Here is a 13,033-nt window from a genome sequence, read left to right as displayed (position 1 = left end):
CACCAGTGACTTACGTAAAGCATGAGTATATGCTTCCTTTATCTCACAGTCAGGTAAAATCCATTGAAATGAATCCGAGATGAGGAGGACTTCTGATGCACCATGCATGTCCCAGAAAAAACATTTTGACATCTCAATAGTCTGAGGCCCAAACTCAGTAGCTTCTTGGATACCCGAGTTCAAGTTTTAGCATACTTCTGGGGGGAAATCTCGTCTCCACGCAGCTTTTCCTAAAATCCTGACCTGGTCTGTAAAAACATGCGACTCTCGCATGCTCCAAACTTTGTTCTCTAGACTGTCATCTTCCTGCCTATCAGGCACCGGTCCTGAGGCAGGACCCCAACTTGCCAACTGTGGCCTGGGTTGCGGAGCTATCCACCTTGCCAAGGATGAAGCTTCCTCAAAGGGAATGCTATATTACGTCTGTTAGAGGCGGGATCAGCAAGCCCAGGCCCCAGCCATAGCACTCACTTGCCGTAACTGACGAGAGCATAACCCGCACCACTATGCGGATGTTGTGAATTGGAGCCTCACCATGGAAACCGACACCAGTTCTGGTTCCTGAACTACAGAGTTTCTGAAAACACTCTTGAATACTGTGTCCACATTCTCCATCCACATTTTTATCCTTTTCAACATGGCCACAAGAGCCCAGGCTGACTTTGGGTTATTCACTGCATCTTCCAAGGAAAAGCAAAAGGTTTGCTCAGAAGGGAGGTATCTCATCCAAAAGATGTCCCCTAGTTATGTTAGGAATGGGGAAAAATAGAACACTCTCTCTAAAGCTACATCTCCACTATTACGATTTAGAGTGCGACCCTTATACAATTCTGAGTGCAGCCCCGAACCAACTTTACAGTCTCTGGATCAAAGCTGCATCAAAAGTCACACCAAAGTAGTACAGGAACCTTCCCAGAGTGGCTGCAACTTTAAGTCACATAGATTGGAACGGGTGTCAATGAAATCAATGGTGTCCAAAGTCGCATGACAAGTGGCACTATAGGAAAACAGAGCCTGAGGTGCTTACAGAACTTCCTCTTGCTTTGCAGGGGACTCTACAGGTTCTATTCATGTAAATGCACCCATCATTGCCTTGACCAAAAGTCATTACAAGGGTAAAGAGACTCATCTCCCTCTGCCTCACTGTCTGAGGTCTTCAAAGATGGATGGCTAGGTTGGGACAGATCCAGTTCTTCCTGGTCATCCCAGTGGGAGAACACGCTGCGATGGCTTGTTGAACTTTGCCTGTGGCTTGTATAACCACTCTTTAAGGGATTCTTGCACCACGTGCCTCACTAGAGATTCCATTCGCTTGAAATCGCCACCCCTTTTCCCAACCGCAGGGGTTTAGCATAACTCACACAGAGACTCGCCCTCTGAAACCAAAGTCCCGCATTCCCAGCAGGCTTCCTTCTTGGAGCAGCTGATGTAGCGGTGGGTGCGTACAGGAGGATTCTTAGCTTCTGCTATGAAAGCTTAACTTTGATGGTGACCTATGCCAATACATCTGGAAGAGGAATGTTGTGACCTAATGAAGTCTTTATCATCTTGTGCCGTGTATTATCAATCTGACCTAGAAGGAATTAAAAAAGCAAAAATAGGGTAGAAAGGAAATGTTTAAAGAACCCAAAAAGAGTACCCAGGTCAGCAAGGAAAGTAAAGGGTTAAACCCACCCTCTCATACCTGCTACACAAGGGCTGGCCACATGGGGGCCACACAGTGTGAACTGCACAGACAGACAGAAAACCTGCACAGGTGATCAAATCATAGCAGAAACACACAGAGGCAGCATACCAGGGTGTTAATGCAGAACATCTACCTGTGATGATTGCACACAGCATCTAGGGAAAATGCTGCAAGCTGCCCACAGAGAAATCCCAATATCAACAGTACTGACCGCTGATTGAATTTCCCCACTGAAAAGATGCCACCGCCACCCCCAGCGCGTATGCGCTGAGCCCCTAGGCAGGAGTAACCCAGGGACGCCCGGCCGGAAGAGAAAGCAGCGGCTTGGAAGGCCAATGCGCTCCAGCTGCCATAGGCTGGAGCCAGGGAAGAAAACAGAAAAATACACAAACTGCTGCCATGGAATATGTCATATAAAAGTATACATCACTGCACACGGCATTAACAGATATCTGCAATTCGATCCTGCTTCCACAATCAAACTGGACCAGGTAGGCTGATCACGCCGTACTTGGGGGAGATAGGGTCACTTCCTAATATCTGGGCTATCTAGCCATTGCGCCGCTTGCCTGCCAGTGACCAGGCTTCAGCTCTTCCAGCGCCTCCTCCGTTTGCCCACTCCATACCCTGCTAATAGCTAAGGCTTATCGGAGTATCGCGACCTGTCTTCCCAGTGGTCACCGTTGGCCGTCTTGATCGCGGAGAGGAAAAACTTCAGGTAGTCGAATAACCAAACCGGTCCTTAGGAGGAGGACAAAAAGGAATGCAGCCCCTGGCTCAGAGCAAAGATTTGTGGGAGTGGAGTCCTATAGGTGAGGAGTGGAGGCGGAGTTAATCCATACGTATGCAGCAATGGAGTCAGTCAGGAAAAATAGGTATCCGCAATTGGTATCGGAGAGTACTCGGTCTTAAAAAATTACTATTGGTGTATCCCTAGTTTTAACCCCTAACCACTCTATCCAAAAAAAAATTAAAAAGCTTTGGCTTTACATATGCTTTATTTTAAACATGAGTTTAATGAGACAGACCTGTCCTTTTAAAAAAAAAAAAAAAAAAAAAAAAAGCATTTTGTGATTTTATTTGTATGTATGTATTTATTTATTTATTTAATATGAGTAAATAATAAAAAAAAAAAATTTTTTTTTAGTGAGCGCATATTAAACGGTGCATATTAGTCATTTTTATTTTTATATCTAGCCATGCAGCCAGAGGGTGGAGTTCACATCTACTTTATACTTTTTTACAGGGTCTTCTTAGTTCCCATTTTAAAAAATGAGAGAAGATGCTTTATTTCTTGATAAAATAAAGAATTTGAAAAAAAAAAATGAGAGAAAGAAAGAAAAAGAGTCTGAAAAGGAACAGTGTTTGCTCTGCTGTCTCTGTGAATCCTCTCTCATGGTGAATCACAAAAATAAATGTTTTTATAAAATATAAAAAAATATATAAAATAAAAGATTTTATAAACATTGTAAAAAAAAGTAATTGAAACATAAAAGCTAGCTAAAAAAATAAACAAATTACCCTATAAAATGATAGTTTCCCTTGTAAGTATTAATGTACTTTTGAAGCATATGCTCCATATGATACCAAAAATATCTGTGTGCTCTCTATTTAGATGAAAAAATATATATACTGTATATATAGTGATATGATTCAATAGTGTCAGTCAATTCATTCACCTGTTTCATAAATAAACATAAACATAACATAAACAACTTCAAAAACCATATATTAAAGTGTGCTGTCCAAAATACATGAATATATTACGTTGCAAAGCGTGTTTATGTTGGAGAGTCTGTAGGTGTAATTTTAAATACTACACTATGAGAATTACACTATGAGAACTCTCTCCTTTTATTGAGCCTGGTGAAAAAACAAGCTACTGTATATATAGAACCAGCAAGTTGGAGGCAAAGAAAGAAAAGAGAAGATCTATGGTCCCCCACCAGATATAAGCAAGTTTGACCCCTTAGACTTAAAAGCTCAGGGTCCATTTATCCTGGTGAGTAGGGGTACAAGAGGGGTGTGTGCCACACTTCGCGTCATGTTTATCTGGAGCACTTAAGTACTTTTTTCATGAACTATTGAGCATGAGCACTTTATTGGAGGATGGATGTTTATGAAATGGATAACTTTTAAATTTGGAATATTTCATTATAATTTTTTGTTGGACTAATCAGTTTACTGTACATATCTATATATTTTTAGGGTTTGTCATATAATGTGGAATACACTGTATGCGCTGTGGTAACATTTGAGATTATTGATGCATCACTGCAGCAGAGGTAAGTATAGTGGACTTTAGTTTCATTTTAAAGTGTATCTATTGCTAACACTTTTTGGCCTTGGATAGAATTAGGAGTGTTTTAAACTCCTATTAGTTTTATTTAATTTTTTTCTGCTATTTTTTTGGGGGGGGGGGGGCTATCATTGAGACAAAACAGGAACTTAAAACTCTACAAAATTCAGGGAAATTCCCTCTTAGAAAGTTGTTGCTTGAAAATCAAGTCCCCATTGGAAGATTTCACCTCCTGTTCTGGTGACAACTGTAACATTTTGGGTTTCCCCAAAATGGTCACCATGGCAGATAGAGAAGGTTCCCAGGAACCTTCCCAGCAGGGATACAGACATCAATAAAAACCTGACAGGAGTTGTAACCCTTCCCCCTTTAAAAAATATTATTTTATTTTCTATTAAATTATTCTATATATAAATTGTATTTATCATTTTATACTACATGTTTCTCTTATACCCATATACATATAAATACAATAATAAATATATAATATAAATAAATATAACATTATAAATATATTATTATATATATATATCTATATATATATATAGATATAGATATATATATATAGATATATATATAGATATATATATATATCTATATCTATATATAGATATATATATATATCTATATATAGATATATCTATCTATATATCTATATATAGATATATATATAGATATATAGATATATCTATATATATATATATTACATTCTTCTATATGTACATTTTATTTATAATTATATACTGTATGTTTCTCTTTTACCCGTATACATATTAATACAATATCAATATTGAGATTCAGAATACTTTATTAATTCCAAAGGGAAAATATTATGATACAAATACATTCAACAAAGACAACACAGGATCACAATAATGAACGGAACAAGACACAATGACACAATAAATTACCAATGACAGTAATTTGTACCAAATACAACTAAATTAAAACTTTACTCTAATAAACCATCCATACTAAATAAACATACTAAATAAACATATAATTATAAATATATATTATTTATGTTTTTTTATTTTAAGTTTATTTTACTTTAGTTTATACTATCAGCTATTTTTAGCTGGGCAGAGGTTAAATTGTACCTCTAGCCAAAATAGTATATACTATATGTTTATAATTATATGTTTATATGTTTATTTATAATATATATTTATAATTGTATTTAAATGTACAGTATATGGTTTTAAGAGAATCATACATATTATTGATTTTTTAAAATACATATTGATTTGAATATTAACATCGAACTGATCACTTTCATGTGTACATCTAAAAAAAAATCTTAGTGCAATGCTACCAGCCATATTAAGGTAAGGCTATGTCAGCGATGAGTGTACTTTAAATTTAAATATAACGTCAACGGTGTGCAAGAAAATTTTCCCCCTAAACATGATTTTATCAAAAATAAAATCTGTCCTAGAACACATGGTCTTCAACTACTGCCAAACTTCAGAAAATTCTGCAGGATCAATATTATAGTAAGCCAAGCACCTAGTAGCAGTACTACTGTACTCTCATGACAAAATTTATTGTTAACTTTCCTTTAATAGCTCATATGTATTTTTTTTGTCCTTTGATAGCTATTGTAAATTCAGTAGTGCAATGTTTACATTGTTCGATCCAAGTCATCAGTAAAATACGTAGAATTCACTTGAGAATATCTACTTACATAAAACAGATACTTTTTCCTTTGGTCACAGTTTCCTGTGTGCAGCATAAATCATTTCCTGTAATGCCCAAAACTAATTTTACTGTAACTTTTTACCTGCACCTGCAGCATGGTACAAAGCACTAAATGAATTTCTGATACTACTACGTTCAGGAGTTTTACCAAATTCTATATATTTTTTTAAGATTAACTGAATAATTTTAATTTAATTTTCCGAGACTTTGCACAAAGTATTCTCTTAGAATATCACAAATCACTACATGCTCAAATATTTATAAATATGAAATAGACACTTTATGGATTTAAATGTTGCCCTAAAATAAATATAATATTACAGCTCCATTAGAAAACTATAATTTTATAAAACAACCCTTTTGGCATGTGATCTCTTGAGCTAAGGAAGCAGCCCAGCCTGCCAATATTCCACTCTCAGTAAAGAATAAGACTCATGTCAAGGCTTTGGGTCATATGACCAATCATCATAGGTTCTTCCCAGGGCAGCTGTTTTCTGCAGCCAAAGTGGGTGGGCTTCTGTATAGAACTGCATTTTGTTGCCTAATTATGTCTTTTTTTTGACCATTTTCTTTTTGTTTCCTGCATATTGCAACAACTTCCCATTTGTTGCTTGTATATTGTAACAATTGCCTTTTTGTTGCCCAGATATTGTAACAATTGCCCATTTGTTGCCCGCATATTATAACAATTGCCTGTTTATTGCCTGCATATTGAAACAAAGCCTATGTAATGCTTCAGGCAGTGAACTATGTTGGATTGTGTGGATCACAGCTTCAGAAGTCTATGAATACTATATTCTTAACAGTTAACTTTAACCTTAACAGCTATCAGGTAGGAAGACTCAGATAAGTTTGGAAATACAATTGGTTTTATTTAGAGTGTTAATACACAGCCACGATGGGGAGCTTCAGAGGCAACGTAAGCTTAGTAGCACTACACAGGAATAAAGTTTATAGGAAACGTAAAGATACTTGCAGTGAGTGGATTCCTAGAGATGGGGTCACCCAGTGGCTTCTTGAGAGATGTACTGGTCTCTTATGTGGAAAGGAACAGGTAAGGTTTTCTTCGGGCAAAGTAGACTGTGGGTAGGGCAGAGGAGAGTCTCTGGCTACTAGAGAGGAAGGGGCTCTGTCCGGCCCAACAAATGGAAGTTGGAGGGGCACTGTCCGGCCCAAAAGTGAGGTGGAAGACGGGGCTCTATCTGGCCCAAAAGTGAGATGATAGTCGGGGCTCTGACCGGCCCAAAAGAGAGATGGTAGTTGGGGCTCTGTCCGGCCCTAAAGAGAGATGATATTCGGGGCTCTGACCGGCCCAAAAGAGAGATGGTAGTTGGGGCTCTGTCCGACCCAAAAGAGAGATGATAGTTGGGGCTCCGACTGGCCCAAAAGAGAGATGATAGTCGGGGCTCTGACCGGCCCAATAGAAAGAGATGACGGCAGTCTTCTGTTGGAGATCTTTACCTGGCATCAGGTTCTTAGCACGAACGTCAAGCAAATGGCGTCGGCTGTTTAAGTAGGGACAAGAGGAGGAGCCAGGTGATGTCATTGTGACGTTATCAATCTGCGACGGAGTTTGTGGAGATATCAGAGCTCCCAGTGGAAAGATAAGAATATTGCAGGAGAAATGTCAGAGCCTCCAGTGGAGGGATAAAGACATTACAGGAGAAATGTCGGATCCTCCAGTGGAGGGATAAAGACATTACAGGAGACATGTCGGAGCCTCCAGTGGAGGAATAAAGACATTACAGGAGAGATGTCGGACCCTCCAGTGGAGGGATAAGGACATTACAGCCTATTGGATCACCTAACAGATTTTAGTTTAATTTTGAAGTCAAAATTTGGCAATAAATAGGCAGCTTCAATACAATTCATTGATAGAGCGAATCACAAAAGGAAAAATAGATTACAGCAATTTCTTCTGACAAGCTTCATCAAGGTCCAAGCAGTACTAATGCAAAATGTTTTAGCAGAGTGTTAATAAGACAATCTTTAACCACTGAAACCTTTACTCCCCCTGACCAGGCCATTTTTTGTGATAAATCACTGCGTTACTTTTTTGAAAAATTATGTTTATTCAACATTTTTGTTAGACACACAAAACAACATGCACAAATACAATACTTGTGTGCCAACCCCCTTCCCCCCAACAATTCCCCCCGTCCCCTCCAAATCCCTCCCCCCCTCCCCCCACCCCGTAACTTGTGCAACATTCCATACAGTACAGGAGCATAATCCATTCAACGACCTTGGTGACAATAACAATTGTTTTCCTAGAATTTAATGCACTACACCATCTTGTCAAGGAAATAGTCTTCTACTTGGCCACATATAGGAAATGTAGTTTAATTGTGGTTACAGATGGGTCTCAAGTCCGCAGTACCTAAATTAAAGTATTATTGGCATCAATCCAGCACTGCCACACCTTCTCAAACTTTTTGGGGCAACCCCTACTGAGGTATGTAGCTTTGTAAAGCGTTTACAATGTTTACAATGTCTTTCCAGTAGGACACTGTCGGTGGTTCAGGTTTTTTCCAACATAATACTATGGCTTTAGGTGCATAAAACAGTGAGAGAGATATCATGGTTCTTTGTGCTCTACGCGGTGCTATCTCCTCCACCTGGCCCAGTAGGCACACTGATATTGTAAGTGGGATGGGTATAGTCAAAAGGGCTTGTATGGTACGCATAACCCCCGTCCAGAACTCCCGAATCAGCCGGCAATGCCAAAATATATGATCGAAGTCTGCAGGGCTGCTGGTACATCGCCAGCACTCAGCTGCGCCAGTGCCATATATGCTGGCTATCCTTGCTGGGGTATAATACACCCTATGCAGCCGTTTAAATTGGATAAGCCTATCTCGAGCTGATACTAGAGTCCCAAACTGGTGATCCCACATATCATCCCAATCATCTCCCCCGAAATCGGGAATTAAAGCATTCCATGTGTCCCTGCATTTGCTAAGCATTTTTGGCCTTTCTACAAACAAATCTTTATAGACTTCTTATAAACGTTTTTTAAGATTCTTGTCACATAGTAAAGACTCCAAAGGGGATGATCCTAATTCCAGGGTATCTGATCCAAACTGTGTCTTGAATGCATGTCTTAGTTGTATGTAACGGGAAGAAGTACCAGTTAGGAAACCCGTGTTTGTCCTTTAGTTGATTGAAAGTGAGTAATTTCTTACCCTCAATGGGATCTGGTATCGTGCCCAAATGTGGTAGTTTAGGGTTAAACCATAAGGGGGTGTCTGGTGACGAAATACCTGTCTGAGCTTTCATCAGCACCTGTGCTCTGACCCACGCACGCACTGTGATGCGCATCGAGCCAGGCAAAGATGGCGATGCTGACATGCCTCTGTATAACAGAAAAAATAGGCTCTCATATGACCCCATAAAAGCTGCTTCCAACACATTTGCTGCATCCCCATCATCACGTAACAGTCAGTGTCTGGCCACCACCATTTGCCCCGCTATAACGTTTTTTAAAAGGTCTGGAAGGGCTAGCCCTCCCTGTCCCAGAGGCTCCTGCAGTGTTCGAAGGCTGATCCTGGGGTGTGTTGTGGACCACAGGAAAGACCCAAACAGGCTGTTCACACGTTTGAAGAATGAAGATGGGACCCATATTGGGGAATTTCTTAAGAAATACAGGAAGACCGGCAAAACCTTCATCTTAAGAAGATTTACCCTGCCAATAAGTGAAAGTGGTAGATGCTTCAAAGCATCTAGCTGTATTTTTACCTTTGCCAGTAGTGGGAGGAGATTTAATGACATGTAATCGCTTAACTTGGGGGTTACATGAATACTGAGATATTTAAACTGAGATACCCAGGCAATGGGAACCTGTTTCGTCGCCAGAGCCTGAGCACCCATATCTATGGCCATTGCATTTGATTTCTCCCAATTCACGCTCAACCCTGAGAATCAGGAATACTCTCCCAAGATCTCAATGACTGCCTCTAAGGATGGTCCCGGGTCCTGTAAGAAGAGAAGCATGTCGTCTACATACAAAGCGGTACACTCGCACATGCTTCCTACCTCTAACACCTTCACATCAGGTGATTTCCTGAGTGCTATGGCTAATGACTCTATCACCAGGGCAAGTAATGATGGCAATAGGGGGCATCCCTGACGCGTTCTTCTACCTACTGCAAACTGAGGTGAGACTGACGTACCCAACTTTATGGCCGCCATTGACTGACTGTATAGCAAAGATATCCATGTCCTAAACATGTCTCCAAACCCCATATGTCTCAATACCGCCGACATGTAGTTCCAGTCTACGGAGTCGAAGGCTTTAGCCATGTTGAGGGATACCACCACCCTGGCCCCTTGATTAATGTGATCAATCTGTAGGTGTGTGAACAGCCTGCGAAGGTTTGTCTGTAGACTTTTGAGGGATAAAGCCTGTTTGATCTATGGCCACTAGAGTAGTGATAACTTTTGACAGTCTTGTAGCTAGTATCTTTGTCAAGATCTTTAAGTCTTGATTCAAAAGTGCTATGGGTTTATAAAAGGAGCAGACTAACGGGTCCTTACCCGGTTTGGGCAGTAGAATAACCTGAGCCTCCAATAGTGAGTCTGGGAGAATCTTATTTTCTAGACAAAAAAGGAAAAGAAACTTAAGCCGTGGAACAAGGGCCTCCAGATGTGCTCTGTACCACTCAATACATAACCCATCAGGGCCTGGGGATTTGTGCGGAGGGAATGATCTGATAGCCATTTCAATCTCCTTCTCTGTTATCTCAGCCTCCATACCATTCCTATCATTTTTGGACAGCATAGTGATATCTAAAGAAGACAGCATTGTCTCCAATTCTTGTGCATTATTAGCTGATATAGTTCCCTGTAATATTCTACAAACGTATCCAAAATATCAGTTGGATCCGTAAGGAGAACGCCTTGTCCATTTTTAATGCAAGGTATGTTTGTCTGCATTCTCTGTTCTGCAACTAGTAGCCAGTAACTTCCCATTTTTATCACCTTGTTCAAAGATGGACTCAACCCTCTTTGTCCAGGAAGTATGCGTCAGCTCAGTGAAGTGCAGCGCCAAAAGATGGCGAGCCTCCAGTAGCTCTAGGTAGGTGACATCTGATTGGTTATTTGCATGCGCTAGTTCGCGCGTCCTCTCTACATCTTGTAGTTCTTGGGTTTTACTATGGAAAATTTTTCGTGCCTGCTTAATGGACAATATATACTGTCCCCGCATACATGCCTTAAAGGCATCCCACACAACAGGTAAGTCCGCTGACTCAAGATTATCCTCCCAATAGCCAGAGACATGCAGTGCCACCTGTGAGGACACGGACTCTACCTCCAACCAACCCGAATTTAACCTCCATGCTCCCCCCCTAAACCGCAAGGGCAGACCTATGTGCACAGATAAGGGTGTATGGTCTGAGAGGCCACCAGCTAGGTAATTTGAGCCCCTTACCAGCTGTAGCATGGGATCATTGGCAAATGCCAGATCTATCCGTGAGGAAGATCTATGAGTTTTTGATAAATAGGAGAAGCTCCTGGTAGTTGGATTTTTCCATCTCCACAGCTCTGTTAAAGAAGCCGTGTCTGCAGCTAAATCTACTGAAGCCGCCCTGGATGCGTTAGACGAATCCAAGGCGGCACACAAGATGGCGTTGAAGTCGCCTGCTATCAATAGGGGGAGATGCATAAAAGGAGCCAACTTGCCCAGCAGATCATACAACACCTGAATCTGAAATGGGGGAGGAACATAGAGGTTCACCAGCACCATCTTATGCGCATATATATCAGAAATAACAATTAGGAACCGACCACCCGGGTCAGATATGACCTGATGAATGGTATAGGGTACCGTCCTGCTAATTAAAATAGCTACTTCTCTGGCGTATGTGGAGTATGTGGCATGCAACGCACGTTGAATCCAAGATCTGCGCAAGGACAGCACCCTGTTCCCATCCAAATACGTCTCCTGCAAGAACACCAGCTGTGGTTTGATCGGTTTCAAGTATTGGAACATCAAGGCCCTGCGGAACTTATCATTTAGGCCTCGGACGTTCCAAGACACTACATTAACAATTAACCCCGTCATAATCATATATTAGCAGACCATATATATTACTATATACCGTGAACATAAGTAAGTGTGACCAAGGAATACCCATATTTTGTACGTGTATCAGATTATACCTGTCACCAAAGGTCCAACGTGAAATATTGCACATTCGTTGAAAACAGTTCTCAAGTCCCTTGTAGCCCCCTGCTGCGGTGTTAAAAAAACAACAAAAACTATACACCTAGCTTGTTACCAAAATTTGTCTCCGAACATTGAGAGAATGTGGCCAGAAAAAAGAAAGAGGTCAAAACAAAACAGAAAAAAAAGTGCAAAAAAAATTCCTGAGTCCGTCAGTCTGGAAGACATTATCGTCCGTGCCTTTGTCGCTCCGTGCATTCAGAGCGGAAACCTTGCATTCCCCCAATTGAGAGGAGTAGGATCATTCTGACCAACAGGAAACATCCAAGCTCAACAGAAGTTACCCATGGGGACCGTTAATGCTCAGGGTATGCCGGGAGTAAGCAGATTGTTAATTGGTACCATGTGTAAGAGTATCATCTCCCAGCCTTATCCAGCCTGATAAGGAGGCAAAGACACCCTTCTCCCCAAAAAAGTAACGGGGAGGACAAAAAGAAAAACAGTCTCGCACTTGCAGTTAAGAAGGAGAAAACAGTTAACATAGCATTGTCTTGACTCACATACTGTCAATCCAGTCGTTGGCCTCCATAGGTGTGTCAAAGAATTGAACCATGCCCTTGTGTGGAACTCGTAGCCTGCTGGGGTATAACATGCTATACTTAATGTCCTTTTCTCTCAGCCTGCGTCTCACCTCGTTGAAGGATCTGCAGTGTTTCTGGACCTCAGCAGAAAAATCTGGGAAAGGCATCACTTTGGTGTTCTCATAAGGCAGTTCTGGATGTTTCCGGGCCTCTGCCAATATCATATCTCTGTCTCGAAAGTTCAGGAACCGCACCAGAAATGGCCGTGGGTGGGCACCTTCAGGGCGACGGCCCGTAGGGACTCTGTGAGCCCTTTCTACCACGTATGTGGGAGGCATGTCTGGTAAGCCTAGCAGGCTTTTAAAGAACGATTCAGCAAAAGCAGCTGGCCGGGAGCCCTCAGCCCCCTCCGGCAGGCCCGCCACGCAGATATTATTATGTCTTTGCCTATTTTCGGCATCGTCCACTTTATGGACTAGAGACCTCACCACAGAATGTAAGTCTGCTATCTGTGCAGCCTGATACCCCTGCTGATCTCCTACATCTCCAATCCGGCCTTCTGCCTCCGTCAGCCGCCCCCTGATCTTGACTAAATCATG

At 41.2% G+C, this 13,033-nt stretch overlaps 1 protein-coding gene across 1 annotated transcript in view; it reads left to right on the top strand.

Moving 5' to 3' along the window:
• Nucleotides 1-3,904: 3,904 nt before the first annotated feature.
• DYNC2I2 (dynein 2 intermediate chain 2) overlaps nucleotides 3,905-13,033 on the top strand; it is a 66,414-nt gene continuing 57,285 nt past the window's right edge. Inside the window, exon 1 of the mRNA XM_073600078.1 lies at nucleotides 3,905-3,972. The gene's annotated coding sequence lies outside the window, so the exon portion shown is untranslated. The remainder of the gene's footprint in view (nucleotides 3,973-13,033) is intronic.

This window comes from Aquarana catesbeiana, linkage group LG09 (assembly GCF_042186555.1).
Source record: "Aquarana catesbeiana isolate 2022-GZ linkage group LG09, ASM4218655v1, whole genome shotgun sequence".
NCBI lineage: Eukaryota > Metazoa > Chordata > Amphibia > Anura > Ranidae > Aquarana > Aquarana catesbeiana.
The sequence above is the reverse complement of the archived record's forward strand: the minus strand, read 5'-3'. Positions and strand labels throughout refer to the sequence as shown.